Source organism: Rosa rugosa, chromosome 3 (assembly GCF_958449725.1).
Source record: "Rosa rugosa chromosome 3, drRosRugo1.1, whole genome shotgun sequence".
Taxonomy (NCBI): Eukaryota; Viridiplantae; Streptophyta; class Magnoliopsida; order Rosales; family Rosaceae; genus Rosa; species Rosa rugosa.
Window position 1 is genome coordinate 37,952,300 of NC_084822.1, and position 21,398 is coordinate 37,973,697.

Below are 21,398 nucleotides of genomic sequence, written 5' to 3' on the forward strand. Positions count from 1 at the left end.
ACTTGGTAATTTTTTAGCAAGAGAACCGGGTTAAAATTTCGGGGGACACGTGTCGAAATCATGGAGCTAACGATTTAGGGATTGCCACGGAGGAACTCGAAAGTCGTGTAAGTTGAAATCGAACGGTTATAAGATGGTGTGGTGTTTCGGTTCCCGCCATTTCTAGGGCTTGCTATCGCAACCATGGCCTCGTTCGCACTGTTAATATGGACCGGTGATTATTGAATAAGAATTGGGAAAATCTCACAAACAGTACCTGACCTATCGGCCACTAATAACTTTCGTACCTCAAGTTCAAAAAATATCAGATTGGTACCTGAACTTCTGACCCCGACCCAATATCAGTACCTGGGAACAGTAAAATCGCTAACGGGATTAATTTTTGAAGGGTAAATATGTCATTTCACTGTTCATCATCTCCAAAACTCTCCCCTCTCTTTGCAATACCAGATTTCTTCTTCTTCTTCTTCTTCATACCTCATCACCACTATCAACCAACCTTTCACTTCTTCAATGGCCACCGTCCCATCCACCACCAACTCCTCTCACCTCTCCTTTGGTCGATTTGGGTTTGTGTGTGTGAGGTATGAAGAAGATAATGAAAAATCTAGGTTTGCATAGAGAGAGGGGAGAGTTTTGGAGATGATGAACAGTGAAATGACAGATTTACCCTTCAAAAATTAACTCCGTTAACGATTTTACTGTTCCCAGATACTGATATTGGGTCGGGGTCAGAAGTTCAGGTACCAATCTAATATTTTTTGAACTTGAGGTACGAAAGTTATTAGTGGCTTGAAGTTCAGGTACTGTTTGTGAGTTTTTCCCATAAGAATTTATATATATATATATATATATTTTTTTTTTTTTTGAGATTTTTGAACTGGTTTTAACTACTTTTCAGGTATCGGTCGTCGTATAATGTGTCGCCGGGAGCGAATTTGCCGATTGTTCGCAGAGGAGATGGTGAAGACGGCGTTGTTCTTCATTGCATGAAATGGGGACTGATTCCGAGTTTCACCAAGAAAATGGAGAATCCCGATCATTACAAGATGGTAATCGAAGCCCCAGTAGTGATGGTTTTTCGTATTCAATTTGAATTTGCAGTAGTTTTGAGCTTGTTTTAGCCTTTTAGGTTCAGATCGGCTTCAAATTAAGCAACTTTTGTTTTGATGGTTTTGCTTTAACAGTTCAATGCTCGATATGAGTCCATTTGTGAAAAAGCTTCTTTTCATCGTCTGGTTCCTAAAAATGGCTGCTTAGTTGATGTTGAAGGGTATGCTGTCTCTGCTATCTGATTGGTTTTGTCTTTGTTTTACACTGTATACTAATTAAGGGCCGTGACCACTTATTCAATTTGAACCTAAAAATTTTCCACTTAAGAGTTTTTTTAACCCCATTTACCCAATCTAACATCTATTGACAATTTTGCCGTTCGTATAATTAAGAAACTGTATAGATGCCACTATTTCCTCTCTCTCCTCACTCTCCTTTCTCTCCCCCCGATCTCCACCTCCAGTTTCTCTCTCTCTCTCTCTCTGCCATGGCAGCTCCGGCGGCCCATTGATCCAATTAACATTTGAATCCGAGTCGCCCCTGCTAAGAAGAAGGCGGCCTCGATAAGGAAGAAGGCCACAGAGGCCCGAGTCGACACGGTCGAGACGGTCATGCGGCACCACAGGGCTGGATAGCCATTGGATGAGGTAGTCATCGTCCGGTGAAATTCCGACCGACGTCAGGTGGAGGGACAACCATTGGATGCGCCGCATAGCGGACTGAGAATCGTCCTCCGCTGTTAGATCTGAAGCTGAAGAGGAGAAGGGATGGTGCCGCTGCCGCCCTCTGAGCGGCCACCTCCTTCGAACTCGCTCATCCGCACACTACTTTACAGTCTCACTGTAGTTCAAGCTTCGATCAGGAGCAAACATGGAGGAGGAGCCTCAGAACGGTAACGCGATCGCAGCGGAGGGTGAGGAGGAGCCATGGTCGGGCCTGGTCCAACCCCTCAAGCTCGGCCTAAGCGCCCTCTTCAGTTCGAGCAGGCATACCTCGACTCTTTAATCTTCTCTGGATTTGACCTGAACTTTTAGTTTAGGAAATTGAATTATAATCGTTGGAGTTTCACAATTTATGACAAAAATTGGCTTTGTCTATGTGGATTTGGTAGTTTATGGGTTCTAATTGGAATTGGGTTTTGAACTTTTGATGTTGTGATGAGTGATTTGGAGAGTTTGGCAGACATTTGAGGTGATTTTCATAGTTCAATCGAAATTGAGTCTCCTTTATTGATGTATCTAATTAGGAGCTTTTTTTATTTCTTTTTCTTTTTCTTTTTTCATAAAGAAACGTTTTTATTGAGGGGCAATAATATGTTTATTAGGCAATAATATGATTACAGGGAGGCAATAACATGTTTATTCAACTGCAAAAATAATCTTATTTATTTGGATAAACCTCCGAAAGCTTTCAAAATTCAAAACATCTTCATTTTTCACTAATTATTGATCCCCAATAAACTTGTTATTGGGAGGCAATAATATGATTACTGGGTATTATTGGGGGGGGGGGGTAATAAAATCAGACGCAGGAATCCGATCACCGGTCCGGTAGCCGGATTCGGGATTCCCGTCACCGGTAGCCGGATTCCAGTCACTGGAGTCCGCGGCCGGCCACTGGTCACCGGAGTCCTGCAAGGTCTCCGATGATTTATCTCTCTAAGTGACAAAGAAGGAGAGGGCAAAATTGTCCCAAAAATAAATAAAAAGGAATAAAAAAAAATACTTAATTGGGTATTAGGGAAATGTTCTTTTAGAGTGTTTGGGTAAGTGGGGTTAATTAACCCCAAAATTGGGTAAATGCTCATTTCAAATTATACCATATTTCTTTTCAGTCAAAGTGTTTCTGCTCTTTAATTTTTGTGATATGAGAAGGTTTTCCCAAATTTGGTACATGTCATGCCATTCTTTTGGTTGCTAGGAACTAATGAACTTAAAATTGGATTGCTTATGCCGAAAATAGATTATCCTCCTCCAAGGTGTCGGCTTTTATCTTTCATTTAGTATGGCACGTAGCACCAGTGCACCACATTATGATTCGTGAAGCAAAACGATTATGTGAACTATAAATGTATATGTATGTGCAGCAATAATCACACTATAGTTCATGACATTTTTTGGTTTATATTATATTGAAGGACGCAAATCTTTCCCTTTGAGTCTTATCACTTAAGGAAAATTGCGCAAACAGTACACCAAGTAAAGACCACTAATAATTTTTATACATAAAGTTCCAAACCAAACATTTCAGTACACGAAATCTGAAACTCGACCCACTATCAGTACACGACGTCAATTTTTGACACCAAAATGTCCATTATGCTCTCAATTCTTTTTTTTTTTTTAATAAATTTTTTTTTCCTTAGTTTTTTCTGTTATTTTTTTCTATTATTTTTTTTCCTTCGTTTTTTCTGTTAATTTTTTTCTTCCTTCATTTTTATCTCTTTCTTTCTTTTCACATGACTAAATATTGGCTGAGTTACAAATATAAGCTGTAGGACCATAAATCTCACCAATTGGAGAGCAAGGGCGGCGTTGGAAGCGAGGGAGTGAGCCCGGAAGAAGAAAGAAGGAAGAAGCAAGAAGAAAGAGATAAAAACGAAGGAAAAAAAAATAACAGAAAAAACGAAGGAAAAAAAATAATAACAGAAAAAAACATTTATTAAAAAAAAAAAGAACTAAGGGCATAATGGACATTTTGGTGTCAAAAATTGACGTCGTGTACTGATAGTGGGTCGAGTTTCAGATTTCGTGTACCGAAATGTTTGGTTTGGAACTTTATGTATAAGAATTATTAGTGGTATTTACTTGGTGTACTGTTTGCGAAATTTTCCCTATCACTTATGAATATCTCAAAGTGAATCGGTGTCAAATTTGCATTTCCAGATTTTATGAATGGAAAAAAGATGGTTCCAAGAAGCGGCCTTACTATGTCCATTTTAAGGATGCTCGGCCTCTTCTGTTTTCTGCTCTTTATTTTTATTTTTTTGAGTGGAAGACGTCAATAGAACCAACATACACACCCATGCAGTGTATCCCAGCATAGCCAGACTAATCACTGCACCGCAGACGCACGAACCATTGGGTGTTTTAACTAACCCAGATCCCTCAAATCTGCTGGCCACGGGATGGAGCTGTGATTCGAACTCTAGACCTGGGGGTTCCAGACTAAGCAGCTCGACCAACACACCACACCACGTGGTTCTGTTTTCTGCTCTTTATGATCCGTGGGAGAATTCTAAAGGTAGTTAATGTACAAGCATTCTGTTATTAAACCCTCCTCCCAAAACCACAACTGCTGTTAGTTTGTTTTTGCTTTTATGTCTGTATATCATTGAATTAAGTTGATCTGAAAAATGTTAGCCAGTGAATAGTGAATATCTGGTATGATATTGTTCTCATCTAGGTACTAATTTGTATACTGAACGCGACCCTGCGGGTGAGAAACTTTACACCTTCACTATCATTACAACTTCTTCATCTTCAGCTTTGGGTGGCTCCATGATGAGTCCTGCTTGTTCTTTTTCATTTATGTTTCTCTGTGTTCTATTACAGTAAGCATTAGCTATAGCCTATGCATTGCTTGCTCAATTTTTATTTTATGTGTAAGGTTACTGGCAGGTGTTACTACCAGTACATTTTCTAGTTTCAGTTGTTTGACTTGTTATATGTTTAGTCCTTATTAAGAGTGTGAAATGTGATCCTTCCTTCCATTCTCACCTCATACTCTTAACATGTTAATTAATTTTTTTCCACTATAGACAGGATGCCAGTTATTTTGGGTGACAAGGAATCTATTGATACATGGCTAAATGATTCTTCATCTTCCCATTTTGATAAGTTACTTAAACCATATGAAGGGTCTGATTTGGTAAGTAATTCTTGAACTTCTAAAAGGAGTGACAGAGACTACTATTTATTGGATGCTAATTCCTTTAATCACCAGGTATGGTACCCGGTAACACCAGCAATGGGTAAGGTGTCTTTTAATGGGCCAGAGTGCAGCAATGAGGTGCGATAGTTACTGTGTTTTCTTTTACACATGATGTGCATCATTTGGTAATGGGAAGAATTTAAACCCAATAATTTTAACCTGGATCTCCTAGTCAGAGGAAATGCAAAATTTTGACTTGCAGGCTTGAATGTGATCGAGAAATGATTTTTCACTTGTGCTTTTCCTTAAGCTGGTTCTCCTTTAGAAAGTTTCCATGACAAGATAAATTTATTAAGATGGTTAATTTCATTGAGAACTTTCTTATAAACCAAATTCTGCTGTACCATTCATTGTTAAAGTTGTTAAAGACTGGCTTTTAGTACCTTTGCACTCGCATCATGATGCATTGCTTGGCATACAAAACAGTGACTCTGCTTTCTGTAGGGTAAGATTTCCTTAATACATCAAGTTTTCATGGTTTGGTAAAGTCTCTTGGTTGTCAATTCAGAGATCTGGAATTGAATCCTGTCTTCATTAGGGTTTGGGAGGTGTTAGGAAAAGCAAGCTCGGAGTTGGTGGATGCATGAGTTTGTTAAAACAGTTAGGATTTCCCTTCTTTCGTGCTTAGTCAATAACTCCTAGTTGTTAGGAGCATGTTGTTTGTTTCAGTTAGGGTATTGACTCTTTCTTAGTTGTTTTCACCACGTAATTAGGGTTGTTAAACGTGGTTGCATCTTTGAATTCTGTTTCTTGTAAAGGCTGTATTTAAGCCAAGTTATTTCCCTTTCAATAAAGTAGTATCATTCACCAAAACTTGAGAGCTATTTGTTTACGGTTTGATATTCCAACAAGTGGTATCAAAGCCCCATCACAGGGGCCTGATTGTGAGTGTGTGAGAGAAACAGTGAGTGTGTGTGTGAAAAGAAAGTTCAGATTTCTGTCACAATAGAGGAATGGCGGAAAGTAGCAATGGTAGGTTTGTGCAGGCTGCCATCCCCAAGTATGATGGCTACTATGATCATTGGGCGAAATTGATGGAGAACTTTCTTCGCTCCAAAGAATATTGGAGTCTCATAGAGAATGGGATCTCGGTGGTGGCGAATGGAGGAGAACCTACAGAGGCGCAACTCAAATTGATTGAGGAGGAGAAGTTGAAGGATCTAAAGGTCAAGAACTATCTGTATCAAGCAATAGATCGTGAAATCCTGGAAACAATCCTAAATACAGATACATCTAAACAGATTTGGGATTCAATGAGGCAAAAATTTCAGGGTTCAACCAGGGTCAAGAGAGCACAATTGCAAGCTTTGCGCAAAGACTTCGAGGTTCTCCACATGAAGGAAGGAGAAACTGTCAATGCTTATTTTGCTCGTACTCTAATCATAGCCAACAAAATGAAGGCTTGTGGTGAGAGTATGCGTGAAAACATCATTACTAAGAAAATTTTGAGATCAATGGTCTCAAAATTTGACTATGTAGTGTGCTCTATCGAGGAATCTAACAACCTTGAGACGATGACCCTTGATGAGTTGCAGAGCAGCCTTCTTGTGCATGAACAGAGGATGAGGAGTCATGGAGAAGAAGAACAGGTTCTAAAGGTCAGTCACGAAAACAGAGCAGGAAGAGGTAGAGGTGCATATAGAGGTGCATTCAGAAGAGGAAGAGGCAGGGGAAGGCAAGGCTTCAACAAAGCAATAGTTGAGTGCTTTAAGTGCCACAAACTAGGGCATTTTCAATACGAATGCCCTAGTTGGGAGAAGGCTGCAAACTATGCTGAGTTAGATGAGGAAGAGGAGCTTCTGTTGATGTCCTATGTCGAGATGAATAATGCCAAGAGGGAAGGAGTTTGGTTCCTTGATTCAGGATGCTCCAACCACATGTCAGGTAATAAGCAATGGTTTATAGATTTTGATGATCAATTCAGGCACTCGGTAAAGCTGGGGAACAATACACGAATGTCGGTAATGGGAAGAGGAAATATCAGACTTGAGGTTGAAGGAAGAACTCAGGTAATGAGTGATGTGTTTTATATACCTGAACTCAAAAGTAACTTGTTGAGCATAGGTCAGCTTCAAGAGAAGGGGCTTGCGATCTTAATTCAAAATGGAGCATGTAGAATCTTTCATCCTAGAAGAGGGCTCATAATGCAGACTCTAATGACAGCCAATAGGATGTTCATCTTGCTTGCTACGGTCGTATCACAACCATCAACATGTTTCCAAGCAACTTCAGAAGATGTTACTGACTTGTGGCACCGAAGATTTGGTCACTTGAACAACAAAAGCCTCAGAACCTTGCAGTACAAGCAACTTGTCAAGGGATTGCCTCAAATCAAGTCTGCAAGCAAAGTGTGCACAGTTTGTAACATGGGAAAACAGCACCGTGAAGTTATACCTAAGAAAGGCCAGTTGAGGGCAACGGAGAGGCTTCAATTGATCCATGCTGATTTATGTGGCCCCATCACTCCTAGCTCGAGCAGCAATAAGAGGTACCTCTTGAGTTTCATTGACGATTTTAGTAGGAAAACGTGGATTTATTTCCTAGCTGAAAAAAGTGAAACTTTTGTGATGTTCAAAAACTTTAAGAGTTTTGTTGAAAAGGAGATAGGGAATGGTATATGTTGTTTAAGAACTGACAGGGGAGGCGAATTTACTTCGCAAGAGTTCAATAGCTTTTGCAATACTCATGGCATAAAGAGACAGCTTACAGCCTCCTACACCCCTCAACAGAACGGGGTCGCTGAGCGTAAGAATCGGACCATCATGAATATGGTTCGATGCTTACTCACAGAGAAACAAATGCCAAAGATTTTCTGGCCGGAAGCAGCTCGCTGGACTGTGCATGTACTGAACAGAAGTCCTACTGTGGCGGTGAAAGACAAGACTCCTGAAGAGAGTTGGAGTGGGGTTAAACCTAGCGTGGAGCACTTCAGAGTTTTTGGGTGTATAGGCCACGTACATGTTCCAGATAGCAAGAGATTGAAGTTAGATGACAAAAGCTATAAGTGCGTGCTTCTTGGAATAAGTGACGAATCGAAGGCGTACAGACTCTTTGATCCCATTACTGGAAGAGTAATTACAAGTAGAGATGTGGTGTTTGAGGAAATTGAGAGCTGGAACTGGGGGAGGAGTAATGACGAGGTGAAGCTTGACATCCTTGATTGGGGGGATGATGAGAATGATGAAGTCAGTGATGAAGATGAGGAAGATGAGAATGGTACAGATGAGGGCCAACAAGGAGAAGCATCGGGTTCAGCTGACTTATCTGAAGGAAACCAACAAGGAGAAGCATCAGGTTCAACTGACTTGTCTGAAGGAAATCCATCGAGTGAAACTGAAGGAAGTGCACCAAACTCACCAGAAGGAAGAAATAGAAGGGTACCGATATGGATGCAAGATTATGTCAGTGGTGAAGGGTTGTCCGAGGAGGAAGACTTGCAGAATTTGGCTTTGTTTATGTCACATGAAGACCCAACTTTCTATAAGGAGGCAGCTAGAGATGAGAAATGGAGAAATGCGATGGATTTGGAGATTGCAGCTATAGAAAAAAATGAAACATGGGAGTTGGTGAATCTGCCTGTGGGGATGAAGAAAATTGGTGTTAAGTGGGTATATAAGACCAAGCTGAATGAAAGTGGAGAAATTGATAAATGCAAAGCGCGCTTGGTGGCAAAAGGCTATGCACAAAAGCACGGAGTTGATTACAACGAAGTATTTGCACCAGTAGCACGTTGGGATACGATACGTATGATTTTGGCCTTAGCTGCACAAAAAGGTTGGCTTGTGTTTCAGTTGGACGTGAAGAGTGCATTCCTTCACGATGAACTAAAGGAAGTTGTGTATATAGAGCAACCAAAGGGGTACATTAGGGAAGGTGAGGAGCATAAAGTTTACAAGCTTAGGAAGGCTCTATATGGGCTAAAACAGGCCCCTAGGGCTTGGTACAGCCGAATTGAAGGGTATTTTATCAAGGAGGGGTTTGAGAGATGCAGCTATGAGCATACACTTTTCGTCAAAACTGAAGATGGAGGCAGGATTCTGATTGTGAGTCTTTATGTGGATGACCTGATTTTTACAGGAAATGATGTTGGCATGTGTGAAAGGTTCAAGAGCTCCATGAAACTCGAGTTCGACATGACGGACTTGGGAAAAATGAAATACTTCTTAGGAGTTGAAGTTCAACAAAGCTCTGAAGGCATTCACTTGTGCCAAAAGAAATATGCTCGAGAAGTCCTTGAAAGATTTGGGATGGGGAGCTGCAATTCGGTGAAGAATCCCATTGTGCCTGGTATGAAACTAACAAAAGAAGGTGGAGGTGCAGATGTGAATGCAACAGTGTATAAACAATTGGTTGGTAGCCTTATGTATTTGACAGCTACTAGACCAGATGTGATGTATGTTGTTTGCCTTATAAGCAGATTTATGGCTAGTCCAAAGGAAGCTCACATGCTAGCTGCTAAAAGGATACTCAGATATTTGAAGGGCACTCTGGAGATGGGAGTGTTTTACAAGAAAGGAGCTGGAGATGTTCTAAGGGCTTACACCGACAGCAATTACAAGAGAAAAGCTGGAGAAGTTCTAAGGGCATACACCGACAGCGACTATGCCGGAGATATAGATGATAGAAGAAGTACATCTGGATATGTATTTCTGTTGAGTGAAGGAGCTGTAGCATGGAGCTTGAAAAATCAACCATTGGTGACGTTGTCCACAACCGAAACTGAGTACGTTGCAGCTGCTGCTTGTGCATGTCAGTGCATATGGATGAAGAGAATTCTCAATAGACTCGGTCAATCTCAATGTGAGTGCATTAAAGTGTTTTGTGATAATAGTTCATCCATTAAGTTATCGAAAAATCCAGTGTTGCATGGAAGAACGAAGCATATAGATGTGAGGTTTCACTTCTTGCGTGACCTCACAAGAGAGGGTGTTGTAGAATTAGTACACTGTGGCACAGATGAGCAGATTGCAGATATAATGACCAAGCCATTGAAGCTGGAGACTTTTGTGAAGCTTCGTGGGTTACTTGGTGTTCGAAAGATGGAAGGTGTAAACTGATTGCTTCCAGCAATTTCAGTTTAGGGGAGGAATTGTTAGGAAAAGCAAGCTCGGAGTTGGTGGATGCATGAGTTTGTTAAAACAGTTAGGATTTCCCTTCTTTCGTGCTTAGTCAATAACTCCTAGTTGTTAGGAGCATGTTGTTTGTTTCAGTTAGGGTATTGACTCTTTCTTAGTTGTTTTCACCACGTAATTAGGGTTGTTAAACCTGGTTGCATCTTTGAATTCTGTTTCTTGTAAAGGCTGTATTTAAGCCAAGTTATTTCCCTTTCAATAAAGTAGTATCATTCACCAAAACTTGAGAGCTATTTGTTTACGGTTTGATATTCCAACAGGAGGGTATTAGAGTTACCTTCTTTGGCAGCAACCGGGTATTGGAGGCGAGGTAGTGCCACATCAGGATAACTCATTTCTTTATACCGAACCACAAACTTGCACAGGTCTGTGGCTGGCCTTGGAAGACGCAACAGTAGTAAATGGCTCCCTAATGGGCTATTCCTGGATCTCAAAAGAGTAGCGTTCTCCTTCCGCACCTCTGCTTCCTTCTATATCTCCTTCCCTAACGACATCTTTGTCTATTTTGACATTTTTGCTTGATGTGTTTGATGTAATCAAGTTTTCCTCTGATCTGTCTTTGTCTGGAATGCAGATGGCCTTGTTAGACAATTTATTAGAGGTGAAGACGGTGTGACCTTTGATCGGCCTTCCCCTGCGTATGATCCAAAAGATTTTGTGCCTATTGAAGTCAAAGCTGGGTCTTTAATTGTTATTCATGGTGATCTTATTCATCAAAGGTCAGTAACATTGTTTCTGTTGTTTCCGAAATGGAAGAGACATGTGATTTGTCTCCTTTGCTGGATGGTCTGAAAGGACTCTGTTTGCCTTTTTCCTGTCAAATCCTTGGACTACAGTTCTGAGAGCCAGTCTTTGAAGTCAAGGCATGCGTATAGCTTGCATGTGGTGGATACAGATGGCTGCAAATGGGCTCTAGATAATTGGTGAATTTTACATCGATAATTTCTAATCTTTACATCTTGTTTCAAGAGTGACTTGTATAATATATATTTTCTGGTTTCTCTAGCTTTGAAGTATGAATCCAAACTATGAACTTTTGTGAATCAGAGAAATTGCCGAGTGTACCAGTATCTAATGTGTTAAGAATGAGTCGAAGGGTAGTTATTGTAAGGAAACATTTTTATCTGTTTGTAATTATCTTCTCTTGGATGTTTGATAATTTTCGAGTGTGAAAACAAAGACTGTCCATTGTAAAATTTTGTCATGTGTTTGAATTTGTGGTGTTGGTCGACCCACCCTCTAACCTTTCAGAAACTATCATCTAAGTATGGAAACGTTCCAACTAAGATATAATGGTAGGAGAAAAATGCTACCTATGCAGGACAAAATTATGTAGTACAGAAGATGGTTTATTTTTCACTTTTATGTTTTGTTGGTTGTCTGTGCTCTTTTTATTGTAGGGATATATGACATTGAGCTCTATGACTTTTGTCCGACTTAGAGGCCCTAGCTCAAATTTGTATGTTTCTTGTAGCTGTGTTGAGGAAAAGTTGCACACAGTGAGCGTAAATGTCACCCAACATAATTTCACTCGTATTCATTTAGTGAATAGATTTTTTATTATTTCGGGTTCGACTCATTCAAGACAGAATGTGTCTCTTAATTACAATCCATTGTTACAGGGAAACACCATTTGATTCCATTTATGAAGAAACCAATTGATGGGATGTGTGTTTGTTTGTTTGTTTTTGCGGCTACACCCGGATATTTGAATGGGTTGCCTACGTACCCTTGGAGAGGGATCAAGCCACTCGTAGTTCAAGAGTTCCAATGAGTGAATGACTCATTGGAGGGCTTTGATTTTGGAATGAGAGTAGTGTTTGGGACGAATTTGGTTTAAGTGGACCAGGGATTCGATTTTTGTGTTTAGGACGCGGTTGCATCTAGATAGATTTGGTTCTAGATTGCCTACATACCCTTTGCGGGATCAAACCACATGTAGTTCCGGCATTTGAGATTTAAATGGGCAGATGACCCATTTATTTTGGATTTGTGTTTGGGAGATTTGAAAGGTTTAGAGCCTTTGAATTTTGTGTGATTTGGGAATGATTTGATTTTCTGGTGCTGGGAGAATTTGACTGGAGTCAGTGATTCATTTGGGACTGGCTGAATTTGACTGGTGGAGTCAGGGATTCTGTTTGGAGTTGCGGTTGCATCTAGTGGGTCGCTAGACTGCCTACATACCCTGTGAAGGGATCAAACCACTGTAGTTCATCGGAATTGGTATTTCGGTTTTGTACCGACTTTTTATCCAACGGATGTGTGTATATTTTTTTGAACCCGTCAAATGTATTTCTTTGGGACACCCAATTTGGTAGAGTGTCTATTGATTTGACCCAGACCCGATGTACTGAGATTTGCAGTGGGCCTTGTGATTTGGAATGGGCTTTAGGCTACAAATTAATCGGGCTCGAGCTTTAAAGTGATCTGGACACCCATATTTATCCTCAGGCTTTAGTTTCATCAACGCCAGGTGAAAAAGTGATCTGGGCACCCGAACATGCCGAGCTTCATAATGGGCCTTGGATTTTGCAATGGGCTTTGTGTCGCCTTCTTCACTTATCGGCAAAAAATTTTGATCAGGCCCGAACTTCCGCGAAGTTGTGTAACGGGCTTTTTTTTTTTAAATTAATTCGAGCCCAGCAGCTTGCAACCCATGGATGGACACCCATAAGTTTTGATTTTATATCTGCACCCAATTTGAACCGACTTCATGTCTTGGACAAAATTGAAACCCAAAGAGGCCAGACCGTGGAGTGATTCTCCGTATACAGACTTGATTTGTATATTTTGAAGGCTTTTGTTTTTTGTTCAAAGCTACAGTAGCAGCATGTTTCGACAATTATGCATATGAGACTTATTGACCAAGTATGTTGATCAATTTCCCACCGCCAAGCCTCATGGCTGTTAGTTGGTCTTCCACTAGCTGTTCTTTTTTGTCTTCTTACAGATCACATCATGGCCTCAAGAGATTATTTAATTAATCTTGCCATCATTTGTCATATAGCAAGTTCAAGTTTTAATGCACCACCGCTTCAATCACACAATTAATTAAGCTTGTCATATTTGTCTTTTTCATCAGGCCACCGCTTCAAAAAGAAAGTTTTTCTTTAATTGGTCTCAAGACTTTCTGTCATTTGTATGCAGGAACCATTCTTCAAAAGACTTTGACATGCTATTTGTAATTATCTGCAGATTCTGGACCTTCCTCCACCGCCAAGCTTCGTGGGTAAATGTAATTACCGCATGCTTTCTTGTATCCTTTATTTTTAACTTGTTCTCAAAGAAACTTGCAGCATGGCTGCCATACTCTGTAGCTTCTTCTTTGCTGCAATTTGACGGAGAAACATATGCTTTTGGGTGGCTTGTTTTGCAAGTGATGCAAGGCCATTTGTTTTGTTGCGGTGGAAAGGAAGGCATGAGGTGGATGGCTTCTGGGCGGTGACCTTGCTGACTTTCAGAAGTCAGAACAGATGACATGACATTCCACCGATTGGTCATACACTCGTGGATACACATGTATCATATACGAGATTGCGACCGTTCGGGGATCTCCATAGCTCCATGGTGACACAGGTACAAGAGACGCTGCATTTTTTTTCCAGGAGAGCACCATCATTTGTTGAAGAAGCACCACCATCAGTCCTTCATTAGGAGAGCACCATCATTTGTTGACGTAGTGGTCCTTCACCAGGAGAGCACCTCATGGGGATGGTGTTGTGGTTTTGATGCGTGCCAGAGAGACTATTGTGGGCAGCAGCTTGACTTCTCCGTGATTGCCGATGTGGTAATCGCCTTGGTCACCAGCAGGAGATTATGAGGATGGAAGCAACATAGATACTCCAGAGAGATTTTTGGCCCTGCTTCATGGATCTTAACACTTGACAATGTCTGCACCATGAAAGGAAAAGTTCAGTAATTTCAGGTGATAATCATTATATACCTGTGACTTATGGAGCTTCTTCTACTGAAACGCGGTCCTCCGTCCGTGGCTTCTCTTGGAAAGCTTTAAGGATGGAATGCTGTAGGACTCCGGTCTTGTGTGAACTCTCTCTTTTTTTTGTTCTCCTTTCTCTTGTGTGCCTCCGTGCTGCTGGCTTCTGCTCTTTAATGTTGCAGAGCTTTCCTTCTTTTTTGTTCTGCTCTCTAGCCTCTTTCTCCTCCTGCCCCCCCCCCCCTCGTTGGGTAGAGAGAGAGCCTTATTTATAAGATGAGGTTGGGATCACATAGCTTCTAATCCGATCATTTTTCTTATTTGAATTTGAATAAGATTACCTGATCATGATAGAGTCTTTGACTCAAAAATGAATCTGCATGTGTAGGCGTCTTGAAACGAAGTGGATTTGAATGAAACGGTTTGACCGCCTTTATCTCTTGGTTTTGCATTTTAAACAAAGCCCAAGTTCTCCACGTGAGACACCAGAATGTTTGAATATTATCTTCTTCTTTTTTTGAATATTTTTTTGGGGAACGGATTCTATGCACCGACAGTGCACTTGCACTGACAAATATTTTAATACTACGAAGCAATCTCAACCATTCATATGTGGGGTCGGTGATCTATGTAATCTAAGCCATTCATACATGCAAACTTTTCATTAACAGACGTTAACTTTGTAAAGACTGAATCAAAAAAAAATTAAACAAGTGAAGAAGGTAAAAAATTTTAAAGGGATAAACCAGGGTAAATTCTGAAATGAAATCGACCGAGGGAGGGACGAGAACATTGCGAATCGGGTCGACGGTTATATTGTGTAAGTATTGACTTGGCGTGAGCCGCCGCGTGGGAAAGTAGGGGTGGGCATAAATGACCGAAAAACCGAAAGACCGGAAGGGACCGATCCAGACCGTCCGGTTCGGTTCGGGCTTTAGACTGAAAATAAGTGTTTTCGGGCCGGTTCGGTCCCTATACTCAGCGTGGCGGTCCGGTCCCGGTTCTTGAATATTAGTTTTTTCGGACCGGTTCGGTCCCTACACTCAACTTGGCGGTCCGGTCCCGGTTCTTGAATATAAAGTGTTTTCTGGACCGAAAAACCCGAGCTTGTGTACGTGTCGTCCAATTATACGTTTGTTTTCCGAAGTATATTGTGTTAGTATGGACACGGCCACATGTGATTAGTCAGTAGACCTAAAATCTAAAATCCGAAGTCAATCTTCCTCAGCTAGAGAGCGACTCCGCCTCCAAGGCTCTAACTCTCTGTCTCTCACTCTTTCTCGGTCTCTCCCAGAAAATCAGAAATCGATCTTCAGCCCTCAGACCCATTCAGTCATTCCTCAGCCCTCAGACAGTCAGACCCAGTCAGTCAGTCCCTATGTTCCTCACAGTCGATCTCCCATAAATCAGTCTTCCAGAAGACTCTTCCTCACCTACGGCTTCTCAGCTTGCTCCTAGCCTTGACGATCTTCTCCAATCTCTCACTGCTCGCTTGCTCCTCTTCGCTTCAGGACCCCAAGATCGCCAACGCCGAGCGCAGAGTAAGCTTTTTCCCGTTCCTCATTACCGATTCAAATTTCACATTCCCATTGGGATTGTGTGTAATCGTTGTTTGTTAATTTTTGGTTGCAGATTGAGACCTCTCATATCATCAAGGTTTTCTTGACGTTAAAGGTAAATTCTTTGTGTTTGATTCATTGATTGGACTCGTTGTGGAGATAATTGAACCCAAATGTGTGGAAATTGAGAAATTTTGATGGGTCAGGAATAAAGTCTGCGTCTTTGATTTCTATAGTTATAATTGCTCAAATTCTTGTAATTGCAAAACATATAGGTCTGGGTCCGGACACCAAGTGTGTGTATGTTTTGAATGATTATGTTTTTGGTTAATGTGGTTTGCTTATACATGTATATCTACATACTGGTGGTTCACGTGATGATTAGCCATGTACAGATTTATGCTTTAGTTTCTGTATTTTACCCACCAATATTGGTGAACTAACAAAACCATACTTGCAAACAGTTTATGCTGTTTTAAGTTTATACAAGAGCAGTGTCATTCTTTTTCTTAATCTTGCCAATCAAATTGAATGAATACTTTTTATGTTTGAGATCTGTTGTTTAAGAAGGCTAACGTGTGCTTGTGGTTTTTCTGTCTTACTTATTCAGGGGCTTGCTTGAGCTAAGATGACATTCAGCTTGCTCGCTTCTTAGGGCCCAAGGACGAAAAGAAGGTGCTTTGATACTTATCTGTTTCTCTTTCTGATGATAAATGCTGGCCCCATTGCGATTTATGCCCTTGAAGGGTATAAGTATCACTTTAGGTGTTTTACACTTTCAACTTTTCAATCTTTTTTCACTTCTGCAGTTCTGCTGCACATTATTATTAGGAACTGTTTCTCCATACATCTTTGTTGAGGTTTGATGCATTACATGTCAGAACCAACACCCTTGTTCTTTTTGGCTCTACTTCAGGTCTTGACCGTCTTGCTTCCCTTGTTCTACTACTGCGTCAGTTCTAGTTCCAATTTCTGCTTAGATCTTTTGCATTTTCCTACTGTTTTGGTGTAAATGGTGATCTGGGTTTGCTTCAATTTCTGGATTTGGGTGAGGTGTTTGCAGTTTGTTTTTGTTGTTGGGGTTTGTTTTGTTGCTGTGGAAGTGTGGGAAGAGAGCTTAGAAACTGAAGGTTTGCTCTATTTTTGGGATATACTGTGTGTTTAACTGTTTACCCCATTTCTGGTTTGGTTGAGAAAAGTATGCAACATCTGGATTTAATTAAAATGGTGGAATATAAATAGTCTTAGGTATCTACAAACATGGATTCCCTCTGTCTAATAACATAAACTTTAGGTTAATCAACCTAAATACCTAATGCTTATTTGTTATTATATTTTACACCGATCAAATTTGAGGTTTGCTCACTGCTCGATAATACTGCATGTAGTAACAAAAGCATATATATGCCATATATATATATATATATATATATGAAAGATGCATATAGCGTGTGATCTAGGGCAGTGCGTAAATGTTTTTATGTCTGATGCATATATATATATATATATATATATATATATATATATATATATATATATATATATATATTCATGGTTCTTGCATATGTAACGTACAATTGGTTGGTAGTTGCTCTTTGATTTGTATAGCTTGAATTCTATATATATATATATATATAGTAATGTGTCTTGTCATGTTTATAATGCGTGTGAATAATAACAGGTTCAATGGAATTTTACAGACTGGAATACTAGATGGCAACCACATCAGATTCAAGTCATACAGTCAGTCTCATTCTGGTGGTGATAATGATGAAATTGTTGTTGTTGGGAATGATGCAAATGATGTGTCTCAGCAAGGTGAGGACAAGGAACCAGCCAGAGAAACAGAAGTTGCTGATCAAACAGAAAATGAAGCACCAACTCAGGCATCCCGAGGTTCGCCTCAAAACGTGAAAAAGAGAAGAAGAGAAAGTAAAACAAAGAGGGCTGCCCCGAGGTCAAATGTGTGGAATCATTACGAGAGGTATGACAGAACACTCTACATTGAAAAAGATGGGAAGAAAGAAGAATGTGGATTTGAGAAAAGGGCCAAATGCAAGTATTGCTCCGCTGACCTCGCTGCTGATTCTTCATTTAATGGTACAAGTACTTTGCGTAGACATGTCGAGAAGGTGTGCAAAAAGTATCCTGGGAGGGAGAATTTAGAAGACACACAGCAAGTATTGATTAGTGATGGTGGAGTTGAACCTAGCATGAAGGTGAATAAAGGGTGGTCACAAGAAGCTTGTGTCCAAGCTGCGACTACAATGATAGTTATTGATGAACTACCATTTAGCCACATTGAGAATGAAGGGTTTAGGTGGTTTTGCAAAGTAGCAATTCCTCGATTTGAGGTGCCTTCTAGGAGAAAAATAGTGAGGTGTTTTTTGGAGATGTATGAGGAGAAGAAAGAGGAACTTCAAATGGTTTTAAGGAGCCATAGAGTGTGCTTAACAACAGATACTTGGACATCTGTACAGAACATCAATTATATGGTGTTAACAACGCACTTCATAGATTGCGGTTGGAATTTGCACAAGAGAATCTTGAACTTTTGTGTAATTCCCAATCACAAAGGCAACACAATTGGAAAGCTGTTAGAAACATGTTTGCTCCAGTGGAAGATAGACAAGGTGTTGACAGTGTCTGTTGATAATGCTAGTGCAAATAAGGTGGCAATTGAGTATCTACAAAGGAAAATGGCTGGGTGGAAGAACCCCCCAGTGCTTGGTGGCAAGTTCATGCATGTGAGGTGTTTGGCTCACATCTTGAACATTATAGTTAGGGCTGGTTTGAGAATTATGGATAGAAGCTGTGCTGCAATCCGAAATGCCATGAAATATATTAGAAGTAGTTCTAATAGATTGGACTGCTTCAAAGAGTGTGTTGAAAAGGAGACGCAGGAAGGCCATATAGATTCTCAAAGAATTCCAGCTTTGGATGTTCCAACGCAATGGAATTCCACATTTTTGATGCTTGACATAGCTTTGGAGGTGATGCTAGCTTTTACTCGGATGTCTGATGAGGAAGACAATAAGTACAAAGACTATTTTGATGAAGATGAAGAGGATGAAAAGGATCAGGAGGGTGAAATACAAGTTCAAAAAAAATCAGTTCAACCAAGAAAAAGAGTCGGGCCACCAAATGCTGTAGATTGGAGTAAAGCTGAAATCTTTGTGAAGTTCTTGAGGGTTTTCTACGATGTGACAATGAGAATTAGTGCAACCAAACACCCCACTGCTCATAAAGCTTTTCATGACATTGTAGCAATCGAGGCTGAGATTGATGCACTCTTTGTGCCTCCGGATATCATTCATGGAAGTGAAACCGAACTGCTAATGATGGAGATGGCAGTGAAGATGAGAGCAAAGTTTATGAAGTATTTTGGAACGGTTGATGATATGAACCAACTGTTGTTAGTAGCCCTTGTCTTGGATCCTAGGTTCAAGTTGAAAAACATTAGTCACATATGTCTAACTCACCTCCAGTTTGATGCTACCAAAGCAAAGGCCCGGTCCCTGTAAAACCGGTGTCGGTCTGGGACCGTGCCCAGGCCTATGGGAAAGTACAGAAGCCGGCACATGGAGGACCTCGTCGGGATCGAGGTTCGGCCGCCCGGCGACTTGACTGGTTAGTAAGCCTAAAGTGACGGTTTTTCATTATATGAGCGGTCATGCGGTGGCGAGTACCAATCTGCAAAGCTTTTAACTTTTCCGGTGGAGCTTCAAGTTGAAGGAAGTCGATGAAGATCGGAAGAGTAAGCAAATCTGAGATTCTGGTTCAGATTAATAACTAGTTACAACACAATATAAATACAGAAAGGAAGAAAGCCTTCTCACGAGGTGTAGTTAGTACAGTGGTAGGGGTACCCAATTATGGACCACATGATGTGAGTTCGAACCACTACAACGTTTGAGTTTTTTTTTTTTTTTTTTTGCCCTTTTGTGTTTATCTTTTGCTTTTTCAATAAACTACCGTACTTAAAAAATCTTCAAAATACATAAATAAACAAAAAACACTAACTAGTTTTTTATTTCTTTTCATGATTTTTTTTTTTTTTGTTTTTATTTTTCCTTTTTAATAAACTACAATACTTCAATAAGACTTCAAAATATATAAATAAACAAAACTATAATTTTTTTTTTTTTTAAACCTTAACCCACCCCACCCTTACATATGTCGGTGAGAATATTTCATAGACATTTTATTTAACTTTGAATATATTTTCCTCTCTAGGTTCTGGCCACTTCCAGCTCATCTCTATAGTTGTTTTTTCTTTAATAACGTACATAATTTAATAAAATGTTGTTACTTTAAATTATTAAAAAAATATAATTGCATTACTTGTTCGACTTCTCTTAAACAAAAAAAATAAAAAATTTCTTTAGAAACCTACATTACTTAAAATAAATTTTAATTACGGACATTTTAGTTTGATAGAATATGGTTGACAATGTGGATCGAAACATAAACAATTACTAAAGAGAATAAATTAGTGAATTTCTTTTTCGTCCAAGTTGTTTGTCTTCGAAGATATATGTTTGTATATAACCAGTGAAAAAGTTTGACCACACCAGTAGGCATGTAGAGATTTCGTTTATATTGAAACATCGATAATGACATAAAAGAGATTTGGCATTGTTTATATATTCAGCGCATAGTAATATGCACTGTGTGAAACAATTAGCCATGTTTGTCATCATTTAGGCCTTGATTGAGATGGTCAACTGTTAGTTATATATAAAAGAAAAAAAAACTTTATTTTTTCTAAACAAATATTAATGAATCATTGAAATTGTTACAGTAATTCAAAAGACCGTCGTGTGAAAAAAATTGGCATGGTTCGTGGTAGGCCTCATCAAAAAGCCCGCGGATCAAGTGGGCCGATGGAGGCCCGCAGGGCTAAAAACCTGGCCCGTTAAAAAGCCCGCAAAAGCCCGCCTTAGTGGGTAGAGGGCCGACCCGGCCCTTAAAAGCCCGCTAGGCCCGGCCCGTAAAAGCCCGTAAACTATTATATATGTATGTGTTATATATATATATATATATATCCTATCCAGAGCGGAGCTCCGCTTTGAAATTAACGTGTGAAGTTCGAGTTTTTGGTCACTTTTCGGTCGCATATCCACATCTCGACCGTTCAGTTTTTAGATACTAGTGTATAGATTATCTCTGCAAATTTTTAGTCAAATTGATGATCATTAAGGTATCTAACTCACTTAAACCAATGGATGGACTGAATCTGTCAACCTGAACCGTACTAGCTTTAAGGCAATTATCAACGCCTTAACAATAGTCATTTTGGCTGAAAATTTGCAGAGACGATCTATACACTAGTACCTAAAAACTGAATGGTCGAGATGTGGATATCCGACCGAAAAGTGACCAAAAACTCAAACTTGACACGTTAATTTTCAAAGCGGAGCTCCGCTCTGGATAGGATCTGTATATATATATATATATATATATGTGTGTGTGTGTGTGTGTGTGTGTGTGTGTGTGTGTGTGTGAAGTTCTCATACTTCTATATAGAATGTGTGCATATATATTCTACATATCATGACGACGGTTGACCGATTCGATTGGATTAAAAAATATGGTGAAATTAGCTAAATTTTTTATCACACTCATGATTTATTGTAATAATCTCATCCAACGGTCGGTTTTTCCATTTTTATTGAATTGATAGGGGGTTGCTCTTTGGAGTGTATGATATATAAATATAGGTTTATAAGAGTAACTAAGTTTGACCTCGTTGATTGAATTAGAAATGAGAACCAAATTGGCTGA

At 39.9% G+C, this 21,398-nt stretch overlaps 2 pseudogenes; both read left to right on the forward strand.

Moving 5' to 3' along the window:
• The first annotated feature begins 60 nt into the window (after positions 1–60).
• LOC133737683 (uncharacterized) lies at positions 61–5,240 on the forward strand (annotated as a pseudogene).
• A 4,940-nt stretch (positions 5,241–10,180) lies between these two features.
• LOC133737684 (phytanoyl-CoA dioxygenase-like) lies at positions 10,181–11,202 on the forward strand (annotated as a pseudogene).
• Positions 11,203–21,398: the final 10,196 nt, after the last annotated feature.